Source organism: Peromyscus eremicus, chromosome 16_21 (genome assembly GCF_949786415.1).
Source record: "Peromyscus eremicus chromosome 16_21, PerEre_H2_v1, whole genome shotgun sequence".
NCBI classification, from domain to species: Eukaryota; Metazoa; Chordata; class Mammalia; order Rodentia; family Cricetidae; genus Peromyscus; species Peromyscus eremicus.
The window spans coordinates 62,344,820-62,354,753 of record NC_081432.1 but is presented as its reverse complement, the minus strand read 5'-3'; the positions used below and the strand labels follow the sequence as shown (position 1 = coordinate 62,354,753).

The window sequence follows — 9,934 nt, the reverse complement described above, 5'->3', positions numbered from 1 at the left end:
GTTATATTTAAAAGGCAAAAAGAAACAGGTGGAATCAGTTTGAGTAATAGAATTTACTTAATCCACCCCAAATATTACATTTGCAACCTGAAACCACAGCAAACACAGTAAGATATTTTACAGTGCTTTTTTAGCCTGCAAAATCTGGTGTGTGACTGGGCCCGCCTCATCTCCAATCAGACACATTTCAAGTGCTCAGTACCACTTACCTGGCTGCAGGGCTCCAGGGCTGATATCCCAGCCCCTTGCAGAGGATCTCAGGTTCAGTGGGGGGGGGGGGGGGTCCAGCAGTGTAAAGGATGCTGGGAGAATGGGAGCCAAGCATGTGAACACTACTTTCTTATGACTGCTGGGCTTTCCCTGGAGATCCAGACCATTGGCAATGGTCAGGAGCTTGAAGGTAACCTTAGAGATGGCCGAGGCTGGACTGTCAATACCCTCTAAGAAGAAGCAAGGCACAATTTGATTTCTCTGTAGTGGGTGTTAGAGTCGGCAGCCTCAAGATCAGAACCACTGTCTAGAGTCTGAAATAATGGGACAAGACAGAGGGGTAAGCAGGCAGCCTAGCTAAGTTAGCGGAGTCATTATTCTTTGATGAGTTCCACGGCTGGCCCTAGACACTGTGTAACAGGGATGATGGCCACCAAAGGATGCTGTCCTCACAGAACCAGACAACACTGTGAGTGTGGGGTGAGCCCCTATCTGAAGTGCTGTCAAGGCCTGTGTGAGCTCAGAAAAGAACGTGAGTAAGTGGCCTGAATGTCCTAAGAAATCAACTCGAGACAGCAAGGTCCTGTAGGCAGGGTCAGTTTCATCCTGCCCCAATCGTACCTTCTAGAACCGTCAAGCACCCTCTCCATACCTGTGCTTCCTCACCTCCTATCTTCAGTGATGGTCACTGGGCACACAGCTTACCTATCCTCCAGGAAGGCCCTCATGGGGGCAGTCAAAGCAGAGAGGGTAGCACTTCTCCCTTCCCCTGTTTCACACCTGGCCCTCGAAGCCTGAAACACTTGCTAGTCTCTCTCACCAACAATGTTCAGAGGTTCTATTACAGGTCAAGTTTCTTTCCAGGCCCCAGGTGGCTCCAGGGATAAATGAAAGGGGGACCAGGAAGCTGAAACACTCTAGTGTTTCTAATGATGTCCTCCCTCATCTCTGGGGTTGTCATAGGTTTCCTGCTGTCTTACTTAGGGTTTCTGCTGATGTGAAGAGACACCATGACCATGACAACTCCTATAAAGGAAAACATTTAATCGAGGTGGCAGCTTACCATTTCAAAAGTTCAGTCTATTATTATCATGGCGGGGAACATGGTGGTGTGCAGGCAGACATGGTGCTGGAGAAGGAGCTGAGAGTCCTCTATCTGGACTCACAGGCAGCAGGAAGTGGTCTGTCTCACTGGCCATGGCTTGAGCATGTATGAGACCTCAAAGCCTGTCTCCACAGTGACACACTGCCTCCAACAAGGCCAAACCTCCCAATAGTGCTATTCCCTGTGAGCTTGTGGGAGACAATTCCATTCGAACCACTACACCTATCATAACTTCATATGTGATGTGGCCTTTTCTCTAGTTGGTAATGTGAGCCACAGTGACCCACCACCAAAGAACTCATAGGAACCTCAGGGCAGGAAGCTTCCTCCCATTTGTTGCCAGGATGTGGTTGGGGCAGGGCAAGCAGAATGCTGTCAGGAAACATAATGGGTAATGGGGATGGTACCAAATTTCTTTGTTTGAAGGAATGGTACAAGTTAAAAGCTTAAGTGGATGTTTTGATGCATTTTACAGAAACAGCAAAGGCAGCCCCAACAGGCCTGGTCACTGCCTCGGTGACCAGTGAAGTCACCCTGGCCTCGGGGGAGTCAGCTTAGCTCTCGCTATTACTGTGTCCCAAGGTGTACTTGTCAAAGAGATATTCCGCCATGCCAAATTCAGGGGAGCCCATGTTTCCCATGTTGGATGAGTAGTCACCCAGTTCTTTGATGGCTTTCACCTGCTCACTCAGGTAATGGGTCTCAATGAAGTCACATTTGGGGTCATTTATGCCAGTGGCCAATTTGTGCAATTCCAGTAGTGACTGATTCACACTCTTTCCCAAGTGCGGGGTACACGCCATTGCATCTAGCCGGCTTTCCCAGTCATCAGTCTGGATTCTTGATATCCAAAAGGAGGATTCTGCCACCTCATTGGTGCCTCAGCTTCATCAGTTTCTCAGTGTGTTCCCTCTCCTCATGAGACTGGTGGAGAAAGTATTTGGCAAGCTTCAGAGTCACATCGTCCAGGCTGAATTAGAAAGATGCTGAGAAATAGACACAGGAGGCATACAGCTCCAAGTTGACCTGGTGGTTGATGGGAGCCTCAAAGTCCAGGGGGAGTTCTGGTGGTGAGGCAGGGGAGTGGTGGCATTGGGGCAGCCAGACAATGTGGAGGCAGAGGACTGTGGCTTGGAGAGGCCAGCTGGTGTCAGAGAGGTCACGTGCCAGGTTCCTTCAAGCATCACTGAAGCAGGAAGCTGTGACGACTCTGGGCAGAGTGCCTGGCTCTGGATAATTTTGTTATGGGGCTCTATCTTGTGTAGTTCTTGTGTGCACAGCTGTTGGGAGTTTATGAGTGCATCAGCCACAGCACGTCAGAAGACAGCATTCTGCCCATTTCTCTGGTGCTTAAGTTCTTTTTATCCCCTCTCTTGATGGCCTCTGTGCCCTGCAGGTGGGTATTCAGATGCCCCATTAGGACTGAGCACTCAGCAGTCACTTTTTCTCAGTGTGTTGAGCATGTATGAGAAGGCTTGAATAATGTGGGGGTTAACAAGGCAACTCCACGTAGTTAAAAGGAGGTTTATTTTGGGATAACTTACCGCCAGTAAACGGATCTATTACAGGATCCGGAAGAGGTGAGGTGTAGTCTAGCGGGGTTCTCTGACTCGATCTGCCGTTCAGCATCCAGGATCTCTAGGAACTAAGAGGACCAGCACATCTGGGTCTTAAGGACTCCTGTCCCGGCCATGCCCCAGGGGCAGGTCTAGGTAGGCGTGGCAGTTACCACCTGCCTCACTGGGGCGGTGCTTCAAGGTCAAAGCTGGAACAGCTACCCACTACACTTGAAGGCATCTGATGCCAGCCTGAAGACGAGGACTTCTCAAGCTAAAAGAAGACAAATGGCACCACCCAGAAAGTGTTAAGCAAGAGGACTGGGCTGTGGTGCAGTGGTGGAGGACTTGCCTAGTGTGCATTTTAACACCATAAAAAAAATTAGGCTGTGTGATCTCCAGTAAGGGTGGCCTCTGGAACGTTGGTGATGTTCCTTGACCAGATTTCTAGTTTGGTCAGTCGGAGACCAGACCTCTGAAAGGATGAGTGAAGGCTGGTTATGTCAAATGTGGGTCACATGTGGAAGGGAAGCGCTGGCTTCTCGAAGCTGGAAGAAGACTTAGAGAAAGGGAGGGATGGCTGGCATTGCAGCAAGAAAGAGCTGTCAGTTCACGGAGGAAGGAGAATTCAACTGGAGGGCTGAGAGGACAGAGGGGAGGAAGGTGGTCTGTCAGGGACTGAATTCAGGGTTTGCTGTGGTAAAGAGACAGGTGAGGAGGCATGGTTCAAGAGGGCATTAGGAAGGTCACTAACAAGGATTCTAGAGGAACGGGCAATGTGCCCAGGTGGGGTGGAGAGCACGCAGGACAGAGTCTTCCGTTAGGAAGGGTGGGAGAATCTTCCAAGGTACGCAGGTATGGTGTAGAACTGCACACTGCACAGGTAGTGATGTAGAACTGCACACTGCACAGGCAGTGGTGGAGAACTGCACACTGCACAGGTAGTGGTGGAGAACTGCACACTGCACAGGTAGTGGTGGAGAAGTGCATACTGCACAGGTAGTGGTGGAGAACTGCACACTGCACAGGCAGTGGTGGAGAACTGCACACGGCACAGGTAGTGGTGTAGAACTGCACACTGCACAGGCAGTGGTGTAGAACTGCACACTGCACAGGCAGTGGTGTAGAACTGTACACTGCACAGGTAGTGATGTAGAACTGCATACTGCACAGGTAGTGGTGTAGAACTGCACACTGCACAGGTAGTGGTGTAGAACTGCACACTGCCCAGGTAGTGGTGTAGAACTGCACACTGTGCAGGTAGTGATGTAGAACTGCACACTGCACAGGCAGTGGTGGAGAACTGCACACGGCACAGGTAGTGGTGGAGAACTGCACACTGCACAGGTAGTGGTGGAGAACTGCACACTGCACAGGTAGTGGTGGAGAACTGCACACTGCACAGGTAGTGGTGGAGAACTGCACACTGCACAGGCAGTGGTGTAGAACTGTACACTGCACAGGTAGTGATGTAGAACTGCATACTGCACAGGCAGTGATGTAGACCTGCACACTGCCCAGGTAGTGGTGTAGAACTGCACACTGCCCAGGTAGTGGTGTAGAACTGCACACTGCACAGGTAGTGATGTAGAACTGCACACTGCACAGGTAGTGGTGTAGAACTGTACACTGCACAGGCAGTGGTGTAAAACTGCACAGGTAGTGGTGTAGGACTGCACACTGCACAGGTAGTGGTGTAGGACTGCACACTGCACAGGTAGTGGTGTAGAACTGCACACTGCACAGGCAGTGGTGGAGAACTGCACACTGCACAGGCAGTGGTGGAGAACTGCACACTGCACAGGCAGTGGTGGAGAACTGCACACTGCACAGACAGTGGTGGAGAACTGCACACTGCACAGATAGTGGTGGAGAACTGCACACTGGCTTACTCTTCGTCTTAGAAGTCTTAACCAAAGACATGCACCTTCTTGTGGTGAAAAGGGGGAAGATGGGTGTTTGCATTCTTGCCAAGTAAGAGTGACTGAGTCGGAAGTCTAAGAGGAGGACATGAGGCTAAATTACGGTCTGTAGGCAGACGCCTTTAACAAGTGCAGAATCCAGTGCTGCTGGGTGCATCTCCAAGATTGGTGTAAAACGTCCTGTGGTTACAGGTTGCTGTAGCCGTATCTTCCCAGACTCTTGAGCTCCTTTGGAACTCTGAGACCCTTTAACAGTATTCAAATTGCTACAAGGGGAGGCTACACAGGCCCCTTCTATTTTTCAACCAGCAGCACGTTTCCATGTTTGAGTGACTGGCTTGCATGTACGTATGTGCACCACATGTATGGCTGGTGCCCAAGAAGGCAGAAAAGGATGTCAGATCCCATTGTTACTGTAGTTACAAACTGCTGTGAGCTGCCATGTGGGAGCTGGGAACTCAAACCAGGTCCTCTGGAAAAGCAGTCAGTGTTCTTAACTGCCAAGCCCTCTCTTCGGCTCCTAAGCACAATGTCTGCTTTCCTGATGAGACCCAAGTGACAGCAGGACTCCCAGCAGCAGCTCCGAGGCTGCTCTTTCTTCTGATAGGAAGCTTGCAACCCCTTAGAACCTATTCATGGCTGCCACACAGGCTTGGGTACATTAGGTTTATGATTTATTATCTAAGGGTATACCGTCATTACAGATTCTCAGGCAGCATGAGGCCTTCTCACAAGTGAGAACCTCCGTGTGTGTAGGCATGCATGCACGTATGTGTGTGTACGTGTCAGAATCAGAGGACCACCTTGAGTGTCCTTCCTTAGAGACCATCTGTCTTGTTTTTTTGACACAGTCACTTTTTACCCTATGGTTCCCCTCTTGAGCTATTCCAACTGGCTAGTCAAGGAATCCTCCTGCCTCTGCCTTGCCATTGCTGGAATTGCAAGTGTTTGCTATCACACCTGGCTTTTTCACATGGCTTCTGAGGATGGAACTCAGGTCCCTGTGCTTGTAGAGAAAGCACTTTGCCACCAGAGCCCTCTCTCTAGCCCCCCAAACAAACTACAGCGTCACTGGTGCACATTCACATGAAGGAGTATCCCTACCAGCTCTGCATCTTACAGCATTATAAAAGGTTCCTAGGATATTCTTGGCTCAAAGTTTCTGACTTTCTGACTACCTGGCTCTTTTTCTGGATCAAATCACAGAACAGGCTGGTGCCAGCAACATGAAGAGAAAATCTCCTCTAATATGATGCTAATCCCCAGGACAACCTTGTCTGGTGTTGGTTAATAAAGTAGGACTTTTCTCTTATTATGACATTTTTTCCTCCAGTAGATAATAATGCAACCTTGGTCACTCAGATATTTAACTTCTTCTATTCCCAGATAATAATTCGTTGATTTCGGAACCAATACCCAAATCATTGGAGACAGTCTCCTAGGACTTCAAGGCTGTGCTCTGAAGGCGCCCTGCTCCAGACAGAGTTCAGTAACCTGAACAAGACACAGCACGTGCCTTAAAGTCTCCCTGAAGCAGGCTCCAGAACGCAGCTAAGAACTACATACTTGTAAGAAAGATTCACCAGTCCAGGAAAGGTTTAGACACTCTAGGACCTAGAGTATTCTGTAAGGGGTAGTGTCAGGGTTCAGTGTTGGAGTTCAGCCCCAACCTATTGAAGGGTTCCCTGAAGAGGGGAGTGAGCAATTGAGAAATGCTAGATAGAAATATAGATGAAAAAAAAAAAAAAGACAGAGACACAGGATAGCTTTGGGAGGGCTCTGGGTCAATACCCAGCAGCCTCTAGTTTAATTCTAATAGGCCTTTTATACATTAGCAAGGGGAGAGGCAAAAAACCTCCCCCTTTCAAGAACAAAGCACAAATGTACAACCAAGTGTAGACCCTTCAAAACACCTAGTAACCACGCACCATGGCAAAACATCTTCTGATTAGGCTTTGAAGTATAAGACACTGGTAACCATGCCTTTGCACCCTTTTATGAAGCCTTGGAGAGCAACATAAACTCTGACTTTCTGGCCTTGAGTCAAACTACAAATTGGAATCTTTGTGGGGCTCCCACAGGGTAGGACCTGAGAACCAGGTCCAGTGCATTGTATTGTGACACATTTATGTGCCATACAAAGACTCAGACATACATCCAATTCTTATGGCCATGTATAGCAATAAGTGACCCAACCCATAGACAGAGCAAACAGAACGACTGGTGGGGGAGGGGCTGAGTGGGCTCAGTGTGTAAAGAGGTTGCAGGTAAGCATGAGGGCCTGAGTTCATATCCCTAGGAGCCGCATGAAGCTGGATGCGGTAGTTCATATCTATAACCTCAAATCTCTTAGGGAGAGATGAAGGTGCAGACAAAAGAATTCCTGTAATTCCATGGCTCCACAGCAGGCATTGCCTCGCGTAAGGTGGAAGGTGAGGACCAACCCCCGAGGCTGCTCTTTCAGTCTCTACAGACAAACGCTCGAAACTCCCTGAGCCCTGAATCAACACTGTAAGACAATCATTGTGCATACAGGGAAAGGAGCCGCGCAAGTCCACGCTGAGACTGCACATCCAACCTCGCCTTTGTGGGGAGAGAGCTGCACTTTTAACTGCGACAGCCAGCAGGACCTGGGTGCTGACAAGGCGCCTGAGTTGTCCTTTAGAATCTCTGCTCTGCCACCTCCCAGTACTTTACCACTTACCTAAAAGGAGACAAAATAATAGGCTCTTTTGTTTCCAGTACCTATAATGTGCATTTCCAGGTTTGTTTGGGAGCACAGCTGTGAAATCTTTCAGTGCTGGAATAATTCTCTTCCTCCCAATTGTGAAGTGTTCTCTGAGCAATGTAATTGTTCCCGCTGCAGTTCTTATGGTGGTGGCATGTCAGCACGCCAATCACTTCTTCTTCTTCCAGCTCTGATTGCTCCCTGCTGTGCTCGCGCCCAGAACGAGCCCTTCCAGCTGTTGAAAGATGTCAACGTATTTATATGCACGACTTCATGCTTCCCATGGAAATTTTCCGAAAGCAAAAGCTGGTCTGCTCTAATTTGTAGAGCTATAGCTGGGCTTGCATTCGTACTTTTTCAGGGTAAGCCATATATTAAGTACTATAGTTCAAGTGTTGTCTATGAGTACAGAGTATCATTTTATATTAGCTGGAAACTTTCGTATGTCCATTCTGCCCACTTGAGATCTCTTGAAATACTGGATAGTTGGCAGCCACCTGTGCCTCTAGCTCCAAGGAGACCCTGGTGCCTTCTTCTGGCGTATGTGGGTACTGTGCTCACATGCACATACCTACACACAGATGCATGCATACACAAAAAGATAAAAATAAATCCTCTTTTTAAAGGAGGATAGAAGAAAAGCTACAAATGAGTAGCTTCATAGTATTTATAGTATTTATTTATTTATAAATACTTTATAGTATTTATAAATCACACATCCAATGAAGTTTCCATATCTAGAACAAGTAATAAATATTTAATAGCAAAAAATTAAGTGACTACAACATGATCAACAACAAATGATGAGGTGTACCATGAAAGGTGATGTATCAGTGGCTGATGAGAACATGAACACATGGTGAATTTGCTACAGAGTGAGTTCAAAGCCAACCTAGGCTACATGAGACTCTGCCTCAAAGAAGCTAACAAAGACAACCCACCAGGAACTGGAGAGATGACTCAGTGGTTAAGAGCACTGGATGCTCTTCCAGAGGGCCCAGGTTTGGTTCCCAGCACCCACATGGTGGCTCACAACTGTTGGCAATCCCAGTTCCAGAGGATCCAGCATTCTCTTCTGGCCTCGACAGACACCACATGCACATGGTGCACATGTATACATGCAGGCAAAACACTCACGCAATAAAGTAAAAATAAATAAATCTTTACCAAAAAAGAGAATGTTGGCTGCTTTAATATGAGGACTGGAATTCACTTCCAGAACTCATATCAGGGAGATGTAAAAGGAAAAGAAAAAAAAAAAGACTGTAACCATATCACCAAGGGATCTGATGTATTTTCTGGCCTCCGTCTGTGGGTGCACATGCAACACACACACACACACACACACACACACACACACACACAATCAGAAGGCTAACATGGAACACAGTGACTAGACCAAGCACATGGTGAGGATGGTGAGACGCTAGATGCTCGCGCACCTGTAGAGCACACAGGACGAACAGAAACTAGTCTCTCCATTTCATTCCAGTTTAACCAGACAGGTGCCATACAAGTGAACAACTGTAGGAATCATGGAGAGTCACAGACATTTCATTGATACTTGTTAAGCATTGGCAGCAACCCAGATAACCACACATGAATAACAGGTGAAATGGATTTGTACATGAAGTACTGCCGTTCAGTAATTAAAAAATGAACGAATAATAAACACAAGAATTTGAATTGATCTCAGAGGAATTAGACTGAATGGGGGGGGGGGTAAATTTCCAAAAGTTAATTATATCCTGATTCCACAGCATTCTAGAATATTCTTAAAAGAACAAAGTTATATTGCTTGCCAGAGGTTTCAGGTGGAAGTGTGGCCTACAGAAAGGATTGCAAGGGAGGCTCATGACGGAAGAACATCCTGTATCTCGATGGTAATAGTACAGGAAGCTATCCATGGACTAACATTGCATGGAACTGAACACACTCCAATGTGTGCTTGAGAGACGGGAAAAATTAAAATAATTCCTGAGGGTTACCTGACATTTGTTTCCTTCTTTTAAAAAATATATTTAATTTTTAAAAATTATCTGTGTATTTGTACATCTGTGTGTGGGTATGTACACTTGAATACAGGTGCCCACAGAGGCCAAAAGAGGACACTGGATCCCTTGGAGCAATTGTGAGCCCTGGTGTAAGTGCTGGGATCTTCTGCAAGAGCGATATGCACTCTTAAGGTCTCCGTTGTCTCCAGGCCAGCGTTTCTTGCTTTTGGTTCCAATATAATTATGTAAACTGTTGCCACTGAAGAATCCCAGGTGAAACATCCAGTTTGGGGCACTTCCTACCCACCTACCATTATTTCAACATAAAATTTTAAACATGACACCAGCATTCAGACCAACGTGTCCCTCTCCTTCTTGAATTATTACTGTCACACGCGTGTTCCAGGAGACTCTGCCAA

At 47.4% G+C, this 9,934-nt stretch overlaps 1 pseudogene; it reads right to left on the bottom strand.

The window, feature by feature from the left end:
- Positions 1 to 1,869: 1,869 nt before the first annotated feature.
- On the bottom strand, positions 1,870 to 2,499 carry LOC131926161 (ferritin heavy chain-like; annotated as a pseudogene).
- Positions 2,500 to 9,934: the final 7,435 nt, after the last annotated feature.